We start from the raw sequence: 20,567 nt of genomic DNA, 5'->3' as shown, positions 1-20,567 counted from the left end.
CACACAGACAGGCACACACCCCTCCAATAAACAATAATCTCCAGAGGCATTGCCATGTAAATAATTTTTTCAAATATTTTTTGAAAGGATACAGGGACCTAGAAATGCATTATTTACCACAAAAAAGCCACTATCTCATATGACCATAGAGAGCATAGCAAACTTCTTAATTTCAGAAGAGGAACTTGCTTTGCATTTTCATGATTAGAAAAACTCACGATGATGGTTTTAAATCTCAAAGAAAGTTAGTACCCCAAAGGTGAATTCAAGCCTTTCACTCTTTTAAAGCTACAGCAACTGTGAGCCTTCAAAAGTGAAGTTATTTTTAACTTTCCATATCTCTTTAAAATTCAAAGACTTTTGGGGCAAATTTTCTTAAAACTTAAGGAATTTATATTTTTTCTGCTCAATCTTCGCCATAAAATAATTTCTCCCAAGCACCTATACCATAAATAAGAGCTTAGCCTTGAGAGGGTAGTAGACAACCTACTTTCCCCTTCCCATATATAATGCCCATGCTCTCCTTGATTTAATCAAAATAGAAACACAAGTTAAAAACAGTTTGTTATAGCAACTTTGCTTTTGAGGTGTATATTTGAGTTTATTCCTATTTGACTGTAAGCTATATATCTGTGTTAACATTTGATCTCTTTCCTACTTTCTAGGCTGTCTTAAGCAATAATATCTTGGTCTCCTTCTTTCTTGGAATACAGGGCACCAATTTCAGTTTATTTCGGTCCTATTTTCCACTTCCCTTCCTTCAGTATAGTGTCTCCTCTTCCTGTAATCGCTTATAGAAAATCACCCCTTTCTGATTCTACCTTGCCTTTTATAGTGATGGCATATAATGCTAGTCTGTCTTATTTGATTCTAATTAATATGCCTCCCAAATGTCTCTGGGTGATCTGACTTTTTAAGGAACTGGACGAATTGGAAGAGCCACCATAAATTACATACATTTACATCATTCAGTACCATATACAAGTTTGAAACATAAACTAATATCTTCACAAATCGCTTGGTACCTAGGGTTATGAATGAAGGAAAGAATTGATTACATTTGAGTTTTCTCCCTTTTCTCTTCCAAATGCTCTAGAAAAAAATAAAGACACTTGCAGATTTTTTATTTTAGTAAAATAAAGATTATGTTCAAAGAGGCATCTAGATTTTGCAGCAACCTTTAAAAGATTAAATTCTCCTAATGAGCACCTTGGCCTGTGTTGTGGATTGAATTGCATCTTCACAAATTATTGCGCTGAAGTCCTAACCACTAGTACCTCAGAAAGTGATCTTATTTAGAAATAGGGTCATTGCAGATACAAATAGATGAGATGAGGTCATACTGGAGTAAGATGGGCCCCAATCCAATATCACTGGTATACTCATAAAAAGGAAAAGTTTGGACACAGAAACACAGGGAGAATGTCATGTGAAGGTAAAGGCAGAGATTAGGTGATGCTTCTACACGTCAAGAAACACTAAAATCCCCACTGAATCACCAGAGGCATGGAACTGATGATTTCACAGCCCTCAGAAGGAACCAACCCTGTTGAGATCTTAATCCCAGATTTCTAGCTTATAGAATTGTGGGACAATAACTATCTGCTGTTTAAGTGACTCAGTATAGGGTACTTCATTATGGCCGCCTGAAAATATGGTTGTCTTTGGCTGCCCATAGAAGAGATGATATGCATAACTAATAGACTCGTTTATGTTAAAGAGAGAAATTACCTCATGCTTCTCAGCAATGCCCCTAAGCCTTATAAACTGCTTTAATTCTTTCTACTCTCTGCTAACAATATGAGCTTTGCAAACATAGGCATTTGATTTATAGGAATAAAGCTTGATTAAAAGGCTGTGTCTTATAAATAATCACATGCACATTGGGCCAATATATAAGAAGAAGTTCATTGTTAATTTGGATAACTCTGACTTGGCTTCTTCAGGATAACACAGCACATGGCATGTACTGAAATAGAGGGAATTAGTACTGGGAACTAGTTACAAGGGTTGGGAGAGCTGAAAAGCAAAAAAACCAAGTTGGTGAGGAAGTGAAGACCTTTGTTACAGGAGAAAACACCACCATACATGGGACTGGGGAACCAAAGGAAGATGTGGTGTTACCGGAGCCCCAGAGTTAGGCCTGCTTGATCCCAAGTAGCTAAATGGCAGAGGATCTCCAGGGAAACTGGGCCCAGGGAGCGAAAACCTGTCCCTTGCGGATGTTGCTGCTGGAAGAGGCTGCCTGAGGAAGAGAGAGAAGATGAGCTATATCTTGGCCTCTCATTTCCTTCTGCCTTCCTATCTATTGCCATTGCCTCCTGATGGCTGGACTTATCTGTCAGCCAGCTGACACTGTGGCCTGGGAAATGTAGCTTGCTGTGGAAATGTAAGAAATATGTTTTTTTGGTTCAAAAAGCAAGTAACTGGCATGGCCAGCATTAAGAGATCAGACATGGTGACAGTAATTGTCAGTGCTTCAAAAATGATAGCCAAATTTTGTTAAAAGTGAATTAGCACTTATTGAGTGCTTACTACACGCCAGACACAGTTTGATGTTTTAATATTTGCATACATTATCTCATTTATTCTATACAACAAACCTATGATGCAAGTACTATTAAGCATATTGAATAGAAAAAGATACTAAAGTGCAGAATATCTAAGTAGTTTATACATTATTATATTTCTAGTGGCTAAGTAGAACCAGGATGTGAAATGTGTTTTGTCTGACTCTAAATCAAAGCCCATACAAACTCTCTCCACCACTACACATCGTAGTTCATTAAACTGTGTACCAGGTTTGGAAGAGAAGGGTAGAGCATGGTAATAAATAGAAGAGGTAAGTGCTTGCTCATGAAAAGTGATAGCCTGCATAGGGACCACAAAAATGGGTCAGATAGTTGAAAGACAAATTTGTGTAAGTGCAAGAAATGCCAGGTAGCAGACTGAGATGGAGACTTAGTACAAATGGGCAAGCATTCTTTAAAAATTAATAAACTGGGCTAGGTACGGTGGCGCATGCCTATAATCCCAGCACTTTCGGAGGCTGAGGGGGGCGGATCACTTGAGGTCAGGAGTTTGAAACCAGCCTGGCCAACATGGTGAAATCCCATCTCTACTAAAAATACAAAAAATACAAAAAAAAAAAAAATTAGCCAAGCAAGGTGGTGGACACCTGTAATCTCAGCTACTGGAGAGGCTGAGGCAGGAGAATTTCTTGAACCTAGGAGGCAGAGGTTACAGTGAGCCAAGATTACACCACTGCATTCCAGCCTGGATGACAAAGTAAGACTCCATCTCAAATAGTAATAATAATAATAATAATAATAATAATAATAATAATATTAAACTCTATTTCCAGAGCAGTTTTAGGTTCACAGCAAAATTGAGTGGAAAATGCAGAGTTCCCACATACTCCCTGTTGCCATGCATGTACAACCTACCTCCTATCAGCATTCCTCAACAGGGTGGCATACACAATTAATTAACTTACATTGACACATCATTATTACCCAAAGTCTATAGTTTATATTAGGGTTTATTTTTGGTGTTGTTCATTCGGGGAGTTTGGCAAATGTATAATGACATGTATTCACCATTGTAATATCATACAGAAGAGTTTTGCTGTCATAAAAATCCTCTGTGCTCAGCCTATTTATCTCTTTCTCCCTAATCTTTTTACTAATCACTAATATTTTTATACTTTTCCACACTATAAAAAAAGTAATATTTTTATACTTTTCCATAATTTTGTCTTTCCCAGAATGTGATATAGTTGGAACATATGAAATGTAGCCTTTTCAGGATTGGTTTCTTTCACTTAGTAACATGCATTTAAGTTTCCTCTATGTTTTTCATGGCTTGATAATTCATTTCTTTTTTAGTGCTGAATAATATTCTGGTCTGGATAAATCAGTTTATTTATCTACTCAACTACTGAAGGACATCTTGGTGGCTTCCAGGTTTTGGCAAGTACAATTAAAGTTTCTATAAACATTGTGGGTGGGTTTTCATGTAGGCATAAGTTTTCAGCTCCTTTGGGTAATAACAAGGAATGAGATTGCTGGATTGTGCGGTAAGGATACGTTTAGATTTGTAGGAAGCTGTCAAAACTGTCTTTGTTGAACATGGCTGTACCATTTTGCATATATACTAGTAAAGAATGGGAGTTCATGCTCTCCGTATCCTAGCCAGCATTTAGTGTGGCCAGTGTTCTGAAGTTTCACCATTCTAGTAGTTGTGTAGTGGTCTCTCATTGTTTTAATTTGCAAATCCCTATGGACATATGATGTTGAACATCTTTTCATAAGTTTAATTGGCATCTGTATATCTTCTTTGGTGAGAAGTCTGTTAAGGTCTTTGGCCTATTTTATAGTTGGGTTGTTCATTTTCTTATTGTTGAGTTTTAAGAGTTCTTTGTATGTTTTGAATAATATTCTGTTATTAGACATTTCTTTTGCAAATGTTTTTTCCTAATCTGGCTTGTTTTCTCATTCTGTTAACATTGTCTTTCACAGAGTAGAAGTTTTAATTTTAGTGAAATCTAGTTTATCAATTCTTTCTTTCATGGATCATGCCTTTGGTGTTATATCTAAAAAGTGATTTTCCTATGTTTGCAATGTCAGGTCCATTAAAAATATAAAAAAATACACAAGGTAATTTAGGACTTTAAAAAATATTGTCTTCTATGGTTTTTGCATTTTATATTTAGGTCTATGAGTCTATGTTCACTTATAATTATTTTTTTGTAAAGGATCCAAGGTCTGTGTCTAGATTCTTTTTTTCTTTTTTGCATGTGGATGTTGGTTTTTCCACACTATTGCTGAAAAACTGTCTTTGCTCCATTTTATTGCTTTTGTTCCTTTGTCATAGATCAGTTGACTTTGTTTACATATAGGTCTGTTTCTGGGTTCTGTATTCTGTTCTGTTGATTGATTTCTCTATTCTTTCACCCATACCACACTGTCTTAATTACTCTATTTTATAGTAAGTCAATATTTATTCTCTTTGAAGCAATTGTGAATGGGAGTTCACTCATGATTTGGCTCTCTGTTTGTCTGTTATTGGTGTATAAGAATGCTTGTGATGTTTGCACATTGATTTTGTATCCTGAGACTTTACTGAAGTTGCTTATCAGCTTAAGGAGTTTTTGGGCTGAGACGTGGGGTTTTCTAAGTATAGAATCATGTCATCTGCAAACAGAGATAATTTGACTTCTGATATGGTTTGGCTGTGTCCCCACCCAAACCTCAACTTGAAATGTATTTCCCAGAGTTCTCACGTGTTGTGGGAGGGACCCAGGGAGAGGTAATTGAATCATGGGGGCTGGTCATTCTCATGCTATTCTTGTGATAGTGAATAAGTCTCACAAGATCTGATGGGCTTATCAGGGGTTTCTGCTTTTGCTTCTTCTTCATTTTTCTCTGCCATGTAAGAAGTGACTTTCACCTCCCACCATGATTCTGAGGCCTCCCCAGCCATGAGGAACAGTAAGTCCAATTAAACCTCTTTTCTTTATCAGGAATGTCTTCATCAGAAGCAAGAAAACACACTAATTACAACTTCCTCTCTTCCTATTTATTTCTTTCTCTTGCCTCATTGGCCTGCCCAGAACTTCCAATACTATGTTGATTAGGAGCGGTGAGAGGGGGCATCCTTGTCTTGTGCCAGTTTTCAAAGTGAATGCTTCCAGCTTTTGCCTATTCAGTATGATATTAGCTGTGGGTTTGTCATAAATAGCTTTTATTATTTTGAGATATTTTTCATCAATACCTAGTTTATTGAGAAGTTTTAACATGAAAAGATGTTGAATTACATTGAAGGCCTTTTCTGCATTTATTGAGATAATCATGTGTTTTTGTCACTAGTTCTGTTTATGTGATGGATTACATTTATTGATTTGTGTATGTTGAACCAGCCTTGCATCCCTGGGATGAGGCTGACTTGATCGTGGTGGATAAGCTTTTTGATGTGCTGATGGATTTGGTTTGCCAGTATTTTCTTGAGGAATTTTTCACTGATGTTCATCAGGGATATTGGCCTGAAGTTTTCTTTTTTTGTTGTGTCTCTGCCAGGTTTTAGTATCAGGATGATGCTGGCCTCATAAAATCAGTTAGGGAGGAGTCCATCCTTTCAATTGTTTGGAATAGTTTCAGAAGGAACAGTACCAGCTCCTCTTTGTACCTCTGGTAGAATTCAGCTGTGAATCGGTCTGGTTCTGGGCTTTTCTTTGGTTGGTAGGCCCTTTTTCACTGCCTCAATTTCAGAACTTGTCATTGACCTATTCAGAGATTCAACTTTTTTCTGGTTTAGTCTTGGGAGAGTGTATGTATCTAGGAATTTATCAATTTCTTCTAGATTTTCTAGTTTATTTGTGTAGAGGTGTTTATAGCATTCTCTGATGGTAGTTTGTATTTCTTCAGGGTCAGTGGTGATATCCCCTTTATCATCTTTTATTGTGTCTATTTGATTCTTCTCTCTTTTCCTATTTATTAGCCTAGCTAGTAGTCTATCTATTTTATTAATTTTTTTCAAAAAACCAAGCTCCTGGATTCATTGATTTTTGAAGGATTTTTTTTTTATCTCTATCTTCTTCAGTTCTGCTCTTATCTTAGTTATTTCTTGTCTTCTGCTAGCTTTTGGATTTGTTTGCTCTTGCTTCTCTAGTTTTTTTTATTGTGATGTGAGGGTGTTGATTTGAGATTTCTCTAGCTTTCTGATGTGGGCACGTAGTGCTATAAATTTCCCTCTTAACACTGCTTTTGCTGTGTCCCAGAAATTCTGGTGCATTGTCTTTTTGTTCTAATTGGTTTTAAAGAATTTCTTGATTTCTTCCTTAATTTCATTATTTACCCCGGAGTCATTGAGGAGCAGGTTGTTCAATTTCCATGTGGTTGTGTGGTTTTCAGTGAGTTTCTTAATCCTGAGTTCTAATTTGATTGCACTGTGGTCTGACAGACGGTTTGTTATGATTTTAGTTCTTTTGTATTTGCAAAGGAGTGTTTTACTTCCACTTATGTGGTCAATTTTAAAGTGCCATGTGGCACCGAGAAGAATGTATATTCTGTTGTTTTGGGGTGGAGAGTTCTGTAGATATCTATTAGGCCCACTTGTTCCAGAGCTGAGTTCAAGTCCTAAATATCCTTGTTAATTTTCAGTCTCATTGATCTGTCTAATATTGACAGTGGGGTGTTAAAGTCTCCCACTATTATTGTGTGGGAGTCTAAGTCTCATTTACATTTCAGGTTAATTATTTATGTTTGAATTAAATCCTGTCATCATGACGCTAGCTGGTTATTTTGCACAGTAGTTGATGCTGTTTCTTCATAGTGTCATTGGTCTTTATATTTTTGAGTGTTTTGCAGTGTCTGGTACCAGTTTTTCATTTTCATATTTAGTGCTTTCTTCAGGAGCTCTTGCAAGGCAGGCATGGTGGTGACGAATTTCCTCAGCATTTTCTTGTCTGTAAAGGATTTTATTTCTCCTTTGCTTATGAAGCTTAGTTTGGCTGGATATGAAATTCTAGGTTGAAAATTCTTTTCTTTAAGAATGTTGAATATTGGCCCCCACACTCTTCTGGCTTTAGTGTTTCTGCTGAGAGATCTGCTGTTAGTCTGATGAGCTTCCCTTTGTAGGTGACTCACCTTTCTCTCTGGCTGCACTTAACATTTTTTCCTTTATTTTGACCTTGGTGAATATGATGATGTGTCTTGGGTTGATCTTCTTGTGGAGGATCTTAGTGGTGTTCTCTGTATTTCCTGAATTTGAATATTGGGCTGTCTTGCTAGGTTGGGGAAGTTCTTCTGGTTAATATTCTGAAGTGTGTTTTCGAACTTGGTTCCATTCTCCCTGTCTCTTTCAGGTACTCCAATCAGTTGTAAGTGCAGTCTTTTTTACATAGTCCCATATTTATCGGAGGTTTTTTCATTCCTTTTCATTCTGTTTTCTCTAATCTTCTCTGCCTGCCTTATGTCAGCAGGATAGTCTTCCATCTCCGATATTCTTTCTTCTGCTTGATCAATTTGACTATTGACAATTGTGTATGCTTCATGATGTTCTTGTGCTGTGTTTTTCAGCTCCATCAGATCATTTATGTTCCTCTCTAAAGTGGTTATTCTAGTTCACAGCTCCTCTAAACTTTAACAAGGTTCTTAGCTTCTTTGCATTGGTTTAGAACATGCTCCTTTACCTCAGTGACCTTTGTTATTACCCACCTTCTGAAGTCTACTTCCATCAATTCGTCCATCTCATCCTCTGTCCTGTTCTGCACCCTTGCTAGAGAAGTGTTGCTATCATTTGGAGGAGAAGAAGCACTCTGGTCTTTTGGGTCTTTGCATTTTTTTCATTGATTCTTTCTCATCTTTGTGAGTTTGTCTAATTTCAATCTTTGAGGCTGCTGACCCTTAAATGAGGTTTTTGTGGGGACTTTTTTTGTTGATACTGTTGCTGCCTTCTGTTTATTTGTCTTTCTTTCAATAGTCAGGTCTCTCTTCCATATGGCTATTGTGGTTTGCTGGGGGCTCACCTAAAACCCTATTCATATGGTTCCCTCCTGTGTCTGGAGATACCATCCGAGGAGGCTGGAGAAGAGCAAAGACGGGTGCCTGCTCCTTCCTCTGGGATCTCTGACCTTGAGGGGCACCGACCTGATGCCAGTAGGGACACTCCTGTATAGGATGTCTGACAACCCCTGTTGGTGAGTCTTACCAAGTTGGCGAGGGCACAGAAAGCAGGACCCATTTAATGAAGCACTTTGGCTGTCTCTTGGTGTAGGGGGTGTGCAGCGCTGAGGGAAAACCCACTTGTTTTGGATGCCTGGATTCTTCAGAGCTAGCAGAGGAAAGACTAAGTCTGCTGGTCTGTGGAGATTACAGCCACCCCTCCCCGTAGGGGCTCAGGCCCAGGGAGGTCATAGTTCTGTCCTTGAGCCCCTGGCTGGAGTTGGAAATCCTGCAGAGAGGCCCTGCAGCCACAATGTTGGCTGCTGCCCTTCTCCAAGGGGCTCAAATGGCTTAGACATCACAACCAGAGCAGTGGTGATGGCTGCCCCTCCCCCGAGGCACCCAGCTGGCTTAGGCTGATTCTAGTTGAGTGAGAATCTGTGTGGCTTCATGGTAGGGACCCAAGGCCCTGGTGGCACGGGCTCATGAGTGGGATCTTCCGATCCATTGGTTGCACCGTTCTGTGGAAAAAGCAGTTTCCCGGGCTGGGTAGCACACACACTCACCACCTCCCTTGGCTGGGGGTGGGAGCTCCCCTGCCCCCGTGTGGCTTTCAGGTGGGCTGCCGCACCACTCTGCTCTTCCTTCCTCTCCGTGGGTTATGCCAGCTGCCTAGTCAGTCCTAATATCAGAACCTGTATATCTTGGTTGCCAGTGCAGGATTCACATACTGCTTTGGATTTTTTCCATGGGAGTCCCCGATCACTGCTGCTTTTAGTCAGCTATCTTGGCTCTGCTTCCCTTTCTTGATTTTACCATTAATGGGAACCTAGGTTGATTCTACGTCTTTGCAATTGTGAATAATGCCACCACAATGAACATTTGAGTGCATGTGTCTTTTGGTAGAATGATTTATTTTCTTTTGGGTATTTACCCAGTAATGGGATTGCTGGGTCAAACAGTAGTTCTGTTTTAATTTCTTTGAGAAACCACCAAACTGCTTTCCACAGTGGCTGAACTCATTTACATTCCCAACAACAATGCATAAGCATTCCCTTTTTTCCTCAGCCTTGCTAGCATCTGTTGTTTTTTGCCTTTTATAATAGCCATTCTGACTGGTGTGAGATGTTATCTCATTGTGGTTTTGATGTGCACTTTGATGATTAATGATGTTGAGCTTATTTCACATGTTTGTCAGCCATTTGCGTGTCTTCTTTTGAGAAGTGTCTGTTCATGTCTTTTGCCCTTTCTTTAATGGGATTATTGGTTTTTTTTCTTATTGAATTGAACTTCCTTATAGAATCTGGATGTTAGACCTTTGTTGGATGTGTAGTTTGTGAATATTTTCTCCCATTTTGTAGGTTGTCTGTTTATTCTGTTGATAGTTTTTTTTACTGTGCAAAAGCTCCATAATGTAATAGGTCCCACTTGTTAACTTTTGCTTTTGTTGCAATTGTTTCTGAGGACTTAGACATAATTCCTTTCACAGGCTAAAGTCCAGAATGATGTTCCTTAGAGTTTCTTCTAGGATTTTTATAGTTTGAGGTCTTACATTTAAATATTTAATGCACCTTGAGTTAATTTTTATAGAAGGTGATAGGTAGGGGTTTAGTTTCATTCTTGTGCATATGAATAGCCAGCTGTTCAAGCACCATTTTTAAAAATGTTTATTTTAAGTATCTGTGCAGGTTTATTATATAAACTTGTGTCAAGGGAGTTAGTTGTATGGATTGTTTGGTCTAGGTATTAAACCTAGTACTCTTTAGTTATTTTTCCTGATCCTCTTCCTCATTCCACCCTCCACCCTCATGTAACCCTCAGTATCTGTTGTTTCCCTCTATGTGTTCATGTGTTCTCATCATTTAGCTCCTACTTATAAGTAAGAACATGCAGTATTTCATTTTCTGTTCCTGCATTAGTTTACTAAAGATAATGGCCTCCAGCTCCATCCATGTTCCTGCAAAGGATATGATCTTGTTCTTTTTCATGGCTGCACAGTATTCCATGGTGTATGTATACCACATTTTCTTTATCCAGTCTACCATAGTTGGGCATTTAGGTTGACTCCATGTCTTTGCTATTGTGAATAGTGTTGCAGTGAACATACGCATGCATGTGTGTAATAGCCATTCTGGCTGTTAAAAAGTAAATAATAGATGCTGGTGAGATTGTAGAGAAAAAGGAACATTTATACACTGTTGGTGGGAGTGTAAATTAGTTCAACCACTGTGGAAGACAGTATGGTGATTCCTCAAAAACCTAAAGACAGAAATACCATTCGATCCAGCAATCCCATTCCTGGGTATATATCCAAAGGAATATAAATTATTCTATCATAAAGACACACACACACACACATATGTTCACTGCAGCACTATTCACAATAGCAAAGACATAGTATCAACCCAAATACCCATCAATGATAGACTGGATAAAGAAAATGTGGTACATATACACCACGGAACCCTATGTAGCCATAAAAAAGAATGAGATCATATCCTTTGCAGGAACCTGTATAGGGCTGGAGGCCATTATCCTTAGCAAACTAATGCAAGGACAGAAAAGCAAATATCACATGTTCTTATATATAAAGTGGAAGCTAAATGTTGGGAACACATTGATATACAGAAGGGAAAAACACACACTGGGGCCTAACAAAGGATGGAGAGGATAAGGAAAAATAACTAATGGATACTAGGTTTAATACCTGGGTGATGAAATAATCTGTATAACACACCCCCATGACACAAGTTTACCTATATAACAAACCTGCAAATCCTGCACATGTACCCCTGAATTTAACATAAAAGTTTAAAAAATAGCCATTTTGACTGGTGTGAGATGGTATCTCATTGTGGTTTCGATTTGCATTTCTCTAATGATCAGTGATATTGAATTTGTTTCATATGCTTGTTGGCTGCAATTATGTCTTCTTTTGAAAAATGTCTGTTTCATAGACCAATGGAACAGAATAGAGATCTCAGAAATAAGACCACACATCTTCAACCATCTGATCTTCGACAAACCTGATGAAAACAAGCAGTTGGGTAAAGATTCTCTATTTAATAAATGGTGCTGGGTAAACTGGCTAGCCATATGCAGAAAATTGATACTGTACCCCTTCCTTACACATTATACAACAATTAACTCAAGATGGATTAAAGACTTAAATGTAAAACCCAAAACTGTAAAAACCCTAGAAGAAAATCTAGGCAATAACATTCAGGACATAGGCATGGGCAAAGATTTTGTGACAAAAATATCAAAAGCAATTGCAACAAAAGCAAAAATTGACAAATGGGATATAATTAACCTAAAGGGCTTCTACACAGCAAAAGAAACTCTCATTAGAGTGAACAGACAACCTATGGAATGGGAGAAAATTTTTGCAATCTATCCATCTGACAAAAAGCTAATATCTAGAATCTACAAGGAACTTAAATTTACAAGAAAAAAACCACCCCATCAAAAAGTGGGGATGTAAACAGACATGTCTCAAAAGAAGACATTTATGCAACCCACAAACATGAGTAAAAGCTCAACATCACTGATCATTAGAGAACAGCAAATCAGAAACACAATGAGATACCATCTCACACCAGTCAGAATGGCAATTATTAGAAAGTCAAGAAATAACAGATGGTGGTGAGGCTGGGAAGAAATAGGAATGCTTTTACATTGTTGGTGGGAGTGTAAATTATTTCAGCCATTGTAGAAGACAGTGTGGCGATTCCTCAAGTATCTAGAACGAGAAATATCATTTGACCCAGCAATCCCATTACTGAGTATATACCCAAAGGAATACAAATCATTCTATTATAAAGATATGTGCATACATATATTTATTGCAGCACTATTCACAATTGCAAAGATATGGAATCAACCCAGATGCCCATCAATGATAGACTGGATAAAGAAAATGTGGTACATATACACCGTGGAATACTATGCAGCCATAGAAAGGAATGTGTTCATGTCCTTTGCAGGGACATGGATAGAGCTGGAAGCCATTATCCTCAGCAAACTAATACAGGAACAGAAAACCATACACCATGTGTTCTCACTCATAAGTGGGAGCTGAACAATGAGAACACATGGACATGGGAGAAGTGGGGAACAATACACAATGGGGCCTGTTGGGGGGCTAGGGGGATGACAAGCTTCAGGACAAATAGCTAATGCATGTGGGGCTTAAAACCTAGGTGATGGGTTGATAGGTGCAACATACCACCATGGCACACATTTACCTATGTAACAAACCTGGACGTCCTGCACATGTATCCCAGAAAACTTAAAATAAAATTTTAGAAAAAAGCACATCAAAAAGAAAAGAAAAGAAAAGTGTCTGTTCATGCCTTTTGTCCACTTTTAATGGGTTTGTTTGCTTTTCTTGCAGATTTGTTTCAGTTTCTTATAGATGCTGGATATTAGACCTTTGTCAGATGCATAGTTTGCAGAAATTTTCTCCTATACTGTAGGTTTTCTGTTTACTTTATTGATTATTGTTTTTCCTGTGCAGAAGCTCGTTAATTTAATTATATCCCATTTGTCAAATTTTGTTTTAGTTGTGATGGCTTTTGGCTTCCTGCCATGAAATCTTTGCCAGTTCCTATGTCCAAGATGGTATTGCCTAGGTTATCTTCCAGGGTTTTTATAGTTTTGGGTTTTACTTTTAAGTTTTTAATTCATGTTGAGTTGATTTTTGTACATGGTATGAGGAAGGAGTCCACTTTCAATCTTCTGCATATGGCTAACAAGTTATCCGAGCATCATTTATTGAATAAAGAGTCCTTCCCTATTGCTTGTTTTTGTCAGGTTTGTCAAAGATCAGATGGTTGTAGGTGTGCAGCCTTATTTCTGGGCTCTCTATTCTGTTGCACTGGTCTATGTGTCTGCTTTTTTAGTACCAGTACCATACTGTTTTGGTTACTGTAGCCCTGTAGTGTAGTATGAATTCAAGTGACATTATGCCTAAAGCTTTTTTTTTTCAGCACCATTTTTTGAATAAGGAGTTCTTTGTCTATTGCTTATTTTTGTTGACTCTGCCAAAGTTCAAATTGTTGTAGGTGTGCAGCTTTATTTCTGGGCTTTCTATCCTGTTTCATTGGTCTATGTGTCTGGGCTTTTTTCAAACCAGTATCATGCTGTTTTGTTTACTGTAGCCTTATAATATAGTTTGAAGTCAAGTAATGTGATTCCTCCAGCTTTGTTCTTTTTGCTGACGATTGCTTTGGCTCTTTGGGCTCTTTTTTGGTTCCATATGAACTTTAGAATGTGTTTTCTCCAGTTCTGTGAAAAATGACATTGGTAGTTTGATAGGAATAATGTTGAATCTGTAGATTGCTTTGGGCAGGATGGCTATTTTAACAATATTGATTATTACAATCTATGAGCATGGAATGTTTTTAGATTTGGTCAAGTTATCTATGATTTTTTTCAGGAGTGTTTTGTAGCTCTGCTTGTAGAGAGCTTTCAATTCCTTGATTAGATGTATTCCTAGATATGTGTGTGTGTGTGTGTGTCTATTGTAAATGGAACTGCATTCTTGATTTGGCTCTGAGCTTGAATGATATTGCTATACAGAAGTGCTATTGATTTTTATACATTGACTTTATTTCCCAAAACTTTACTGAAGTTGTTCATTAACTCAGGAGCCTTTTGGTGGAATTTTCAGGGTTTTCTAGGTATAGAATCCTATTATCAGCGAAGAGAGATAGTTTGACTTCTTTTTTTCCTATTTCGATATCTTTTATTTCTTTCTCTTGCCTAATTGCTCTGGCTAAGACTTCCTGGTTTCCTGTTTTCAATTATATGTATTTCTGCTCTAATTTTTATTATTTCTTTTTTATGTTTACTTTGGATTTTATTTGCTCTTTTTCTTTCTAGTTTTTTTGAGGTAGAAGCTTAGCTTGTTGACTTTAGATCTTTCTTCTTTTCTACTATACACATTCAAGGCTATAAATTTCCCTTTAAACACTGCCTTTACTGTATCCCACATATTTTAATAAATTGCATATATATTTAGTGAATAATCTTTTAAAATTTCTTTTGAGATTTCTTCTTTGATCATGTGTTATTAAGAAGTGTGTTGCTTAGTGTTCAAGTACTTTGAGATTTTTCAGCTATCATTCATACTGAATTGAGTTCTGTGCTGTTTTTTTTTTGTTTTTTTTTTTTTTGACAGAATCTCACTCTGTCACCCAGGCTGGAGTGCAGTGGCATGATCTCGGCTGACTGCAGCCTCTGCCTCCCAGGTTCAAGCGATTCTTCTGCCTCAGCCTCCCAAGTAGCTGGGACTACAGGCATGTGCCACCAGGCTAGATAATTTTTGTATTTTTAGTAGAGATGGGGTTTCACCATATTGGCCAGGCTGGTCTTGAACCCCTGACCTCATGATCTGCCCACCTCGGCCTCCCGAAGTGCTGGGATTACAGTTGTGGGCCAACGCACCCAGCCAAGTTGTGTTTTATAACCTAGAATGTCGTCTCTCTTGGTGAATGTTCCATGTAAGGTGAGATTAGTGTTTAATCTGTTTTTGGGTGAAGTAGTCTATAGATGTCAATTGCATCTAGTTGATTGCTGCTGAGTTCAACTATGTCTTACTTTCTGCTTACTGAACCTGCCCATTTCTAATAGATAGGTAGTGAAGACTCTGAGCAATAGTGGATTAATCTATTTCTCCTTGCAGTTCTATTAATTTTTGCCTCATGTATTTTGACATTCTGTTTTTAGGCACACACACATTAAGAATTGCTATGTTTCTTTGGATAATTAACTGATATTTCATTATGTTATGCTTCTGTTTAACCCTGATAACTTTCATTGCTCTGATGTCTGCTCTACTCGAAATTAATATAGCCAATATGCCTTTCTTTTGATTTTTGTTAGCATGGCATATTTTTCTCCATCCCTTTACTTTTAATCTATATGTGTCTTTGTATTTAATGTGGGTTTCTTGTAGACAACATATAGTTGGATGTTGTTTTTTTTGATACACACTGACAATCTCTGTCTTTTATTTGGCATATTTAGATTTTTGGTATTTCAGGTGGATTATGTAAAGAGACTGAATCTGTGACTGACTGGTGCACCTGAAAGAGATCTCATGGATATCATCCATGAGAACTTCCCCAATCTAGCTAGACAGGCCAACATTCAAATTCAGGAAATCCAGAGAACCCCAGAAAGATACTGTATGAGAAGGTCATCTTTAAGACACATAATCTTCACATTCTTCAAGGTCAACGTGAATGAAAAAATGTTAAGGGCAGCCAGAGAGAAAGACCAGGTCACCTACAAGGAGAAGCCCAACAGACTAACAGCAGACCTCTCAGCAGAAACCCTATAAGCCAGAAGAGATTGAGGGCCAATATTCAACATTCTTAAAGAAAAGAATTTACAACCCCAAATTTCATATCCAGCCAAACTAAGCTTTATCAGTGAAGGGGAAATAATATCCTTTTCAGACAAGCAAATGCTGAGGGAATTTGTTACCACCATGCCTGCCTTGCAGGAGCTCCTGAAGGAAGCACTAAATGTGCAAAGGAAAAATTGTTACCAGCCACTACAAAAACACACTGAAATACACAGACCAATGGCACTATGAAGCAACTGCATAAACAAGTCTGCAAAATAATCAGCCAGCATCATGATGACAGGATGCAAAATAATCAGCTAGCATCATGATGACACATAACAATACTAACCTTAAAAGCAAATGGCTAACTGCCTGGATTAAAAGACATGGAATAGCAAGCTGGATAAAGAACGAAGATCCATTGGTATGCAGTCTTCAAGAGATCCCTTTCACATGCAATGACAGACATAGGCTCAAAATAAAGGGATTGAGGAAAACTTATCAATTAAATGGATAGCAGAAAAAAGCAGGGTTTGCAATCCTAGTTTCTGACAAAGCAGACTTTAGACTGACAAAGATCAAAAAAGACAAAGAAGGGCATTACATAATGGTAAAGGGTTCAGTTCAACAAGAAGAGCTAACTATCCTAAATATATATATGCACCCAACACAGGAGTACCCAGATTGATAAGGCAAGTTCTTAGAGACCTTCACATGAGGTTTTGTTCATTCCATTTCCTTCTTTTTTCTCTATTCTTGCCTGCCTGTCTTATTTCAGAAGGACAGTCTTTAAGCTCTGAGATTCTTTTCTCCACTTGGCCTATTCTGCTATTAATACTTGTGATTGCATTATGAAATTTTTATAGTGTGTTTCTCAGCTTTATCAGATTGGTTACATTCTTCCTTGTACTAGATATTTTGTCTGTCAGCTCCCACAATGTTTTATCATGGTTTTTAGCTTCCATGTATTGGGTTACAATGTGCTACTTTAGCTCAGTGAAGTTCATTTCTATCCACATTCTGAATTCTATTTCTGTCATTTTAGCCATCTCAGCCTCAGCCCAGTTCTGATCCCTTACTGGAGAGGTGATGTAGTCATTGGAGGAAAAAGGGCACTCTGGCTTTTTGAGTTTTCAGCCTTCTCCTGCTGATTCTTTCTCACCTTTCTGGGCTTATATACATTAAATCTTTGAGGTTGTTTACCTTTAGTTTTTTTTCTTTTAACAGTCTGGACAATTTTCTATAGGGCTGCTGTGGTTTGCTGGGGCTCCACTACAGACCCTAGACACCTCAGATTTTCCAGTACTTGGAGGTATCACTAGTGAAGGCTGTGAAACAGTGAAGAGGGCAGCCTGTCCTTTCCTCATCCCAGGGGGATATGAACATGTTGCCAGCCTGAATACACTTACAGGAGTTGGCTGGGGACCCCTGTTGGGAGGTCTCACTCAGTCTGGAGCAACAGGACCGGGGATTCGCTTAAAGATGCCATATAGCTATGCTTTTGTAGAGCAACTGTGCTGTGATGGGGTACTTCTTCTGCCCCCAGTTGGCTTGGGTGCTCCAAAGCTTGGAGGCTGAAACAGCTAAGTCATGGAAACAGCAAAGATGGCAACTTGTCATTCCCTCTAGAAGCTCTGTCCCAGGAAGTTTTCAAAAGAGAACATCAGCAGGAATGGCTGGAGGCCCCAGTTGGGAGGTTCTGCCCAGTGAAGATGAATGGATCTGGGATGCACTTAAAGAAGCAGTCTGGTCACATTTTGGTAGAGCAGCTGTGCTATGCTGCAGGATCCTTTCCACCCCGAGTCAGTTTGGACTCTCCAAAGCCCACAGGCCGGAACAGCTGAATCACCCAAATAGCAAAGATGGTGGCCTGTCTCTCATCCTGGGAAACCCATCTGTCTCAGTTGTTGCTGGTGGCTGGCTGGAATTCTAAACCAGTGGGTCTAATCCTGTGAGGCACCATGGAAGTGGGACCTACAGACTGTCACTGCTAGGCCTCCTGGATTCAGCCCTCTTTCCAGGGGTATGGATGGAGGTCCAACTCCTGCCTTGCCTGAGTTGCAGTCACTTTGCTGGGGAGCGCAGAGCCACAGCATGTAAGGCTCCCATGTCTCTGTGTGTGCCTGAGCAGCTGCTCTGCTGAGACTCCATGCAGCCCTGTGTGTCAGACCAAAGGCCCTGGTGGAGTGGGTTCACAAGGGAATCATCTGACTTGGAGGTTGCAAAGATCTGTGGAAGAAATGTGGTTTCCCAGAATCACACATTCACTCACCACTTCCCTGGCTGGGGAGAGGTTCCCCTGGCTTTGTGTTTCACTCCCACTCCTGGGTGGGCCATTGTCCTGCCCTGCTTTTGTACATTGTCCATGGGTTGAGCTGTTTCCTTGATCAGTCTCAATGCGAGGAGCTGAATGTTTCAGTTGAAGGTGCTGTATTTACTTGCCCCTTTTGTTCCTCTCTGTGATGAGAGCCATGCACACTAGCTGCTTCTAGCTGGCCATCTTGGCCGGAAATCTCTTTTCTTTTTTGTTTTGATGCTTTTATTTAGCCTCAAAAATGGGACATGGGTTTCTTTCTCTGTCTATCAGTTTTCCTCTCTCTCTCTTTCGTTCCTTCTAAACTTCCTTCCCCTCCCTCATGTCTTCCCTTCCTTCTCATTTTTACCTGCCTCAAAAACTGGCATGAAATGAATTGGGCTCTTCTTTACTTCTTCTTCCTATGTGTAAGTAAAAACCAGGTCACAAGATTGTCATTCTCTCTTCTACCTCCTGTTTTGCTCATGACTCACTTTGGTAGTTAAACCAAGGTTCAATCTGTTTTGTGGACTTAACACTCCCAACAGGTGGGTCACTAAGATTAGACTGGAGCAGGTATTTGAAGGCCATCATCTTGGTCTCATATACCAGCAACATTATTATATTTAGCTTTGTCACAGAGTTGTGCATTTGAAGGGCATTGCGCTATTATTAATAAGCTGATATTTTAGTCCCTATCAGCCTGTGTACATTCTATCAGCCAGAATTCTGGGAGAGGGTGGTTGGCACCCTGACTCTAACATTAACTTCTTTAACAGTAAAAACCTTTATTAATTTTTCTGTTCAGGAATTCTCTCCGTTTAGAAATTCTTACTGAGCTTACTCCATCAAAGCAATCTTAAATTTTAACATACTAAATGTGGCATATTAATTTCTTAATACGAAAACCTGACCTTTCAGATCTCTCTCTCTCACTATACCTGTTTTGACATCATTGTGATTTCCAGCGCTTTTGTGTCTTACCATTACCTATTTCTCAGCATCAAATAGTTTCACTTACCATTTTCTTTAACTTAAGCCCTGATTTTTCTTCTTTTAAACACCCTCATACCTACTCTTCCATGTCTTTTTGCATGCTCCTTATTGGATTAATACAATCATTCACCTTTATGATCCTGTATCTGCTCTGCTGAAGGCTAACTAGCATCAGTCAGTACTTTGTATCAATTTATGTTCCTAGATTTTGCCTCACTAACTTTTAATTTTAACTAGTCAACTTGAATTTTACCATACTATGCTAATAGTATATAGTTAGATTCTAAACCTAGGAGAGGCACAGTCTGTGTTTTCAATTTCTCAGGGAAGACTTTTTTCTTTCTTTTCTTTTTTTATTTACAGCTGAGACAGAAACAAACTTCTTCATTTTTCCTCTGTAGGAAAACATATTCTCCCCCCACCCCGTCCCCCAAGATCTTCTTTTACTGGTAGTCCAGTCCTTTGAGGCATTTCGTAATTAAGGCATGCCACTTCTAATTTTATGCAATTTTTAGTACTAAGGCTTCAAAATATTTGCATGCTTGGGCAACATAATCTGAACTCTTAGTCTTAACTGACTTTGATAGTCCCATTTTCCCACTCAAGAGCTATTGCAGAATCAGACTTAGCATTATTGCTATGGCTTAATTTCCCCCTTTATTCCTATCTTCTGGTATTTTCTTTTTTTTTCTTAAGAGGTAAATTTTAAATAAGTTTGTTATATTTTATCTAGCACTAATTTGTTTTGCATTTATTCAACAATGTTTCCAGCTTTCAACTTATTTTTATTATTTCTTTTTATTTTGATAGGTATTTGCTCACCCTAACCTACAGGTGAGGAAATGTGACTATCCCAGTACCATGTGCTATGAAGTTGCAGAGCTAGAATTTGAACTCAGAAAGCCCATGCACTTTCCCACATACCCCAGGATGAGATTTTAGTTTCTAAATTTTACTTTTAGACCTCATTAAATTATCATCCTCTTCTATTAAAATTTAAAAAGAGGGAAAATATAGAAGAAACATCTACTTCTTATAACAATACAGACTTCTAAACTCTTGAATAATATTGATATGATTTTTAGAGAATCATATTTAAGTTATTAAACTTCTAGGTGAATATTTTGGGGGTGAAATATTTTATTTCTTTCTTCAGAGGCATAAGCTGTCCTCAAAATATATATTAGTATTTTTCCAGGTTTTATTTATTTATTTATTTATTTATTTATTTTTTAACTTTTATTTTAGGTTTAGGGGT

General features: G+C 38.3%; 1 long non-coding RNA gene across 2 annotated transcripts in view; it reads left to right on the top strand.

Moving 5' to 3' along the window:
* LOC101056880 (uncharacterized) overlaps positions 1-20,567 on the top strand; it is a 130,129-nt gene that overhangs the window by 94,182 nt on the left and 15,380 nt on the right. The window contains exon 1 of one of the 2 annotated variants that reach the window (XR_010149760.1): positions 3,888-3,971. The exons of the other annotated variant lie outside the window; for it this stretch is intronic. This is a non-coding gene — a long non-coding RNA (uncharacterized LOC101056880). Of the gene's footprint in view, positions 1-3,887; positions 3,972-20,567 lie in introns of those variants that run through there. 2 annotated transcript variants of the gene reach the window in all.

Source organism: Pan troglodytes, chromosome 13, assembly GCF_028858775.2.
Source record: "Pan troglodytes isolate AG18354 chromosome 13, NHGRI_mPanTro3-v2.0_pri, whole genome shotgun sequence".
NCBI classification, from domain to species: Eukaryota; Metazoa; Chordata; class Mammalia; order Primates; family Hominidae; genus Pan; species Pan troglodytes.
This window is presented reverse-complemented; position numbering and strand designations above follow the sequence as displayed.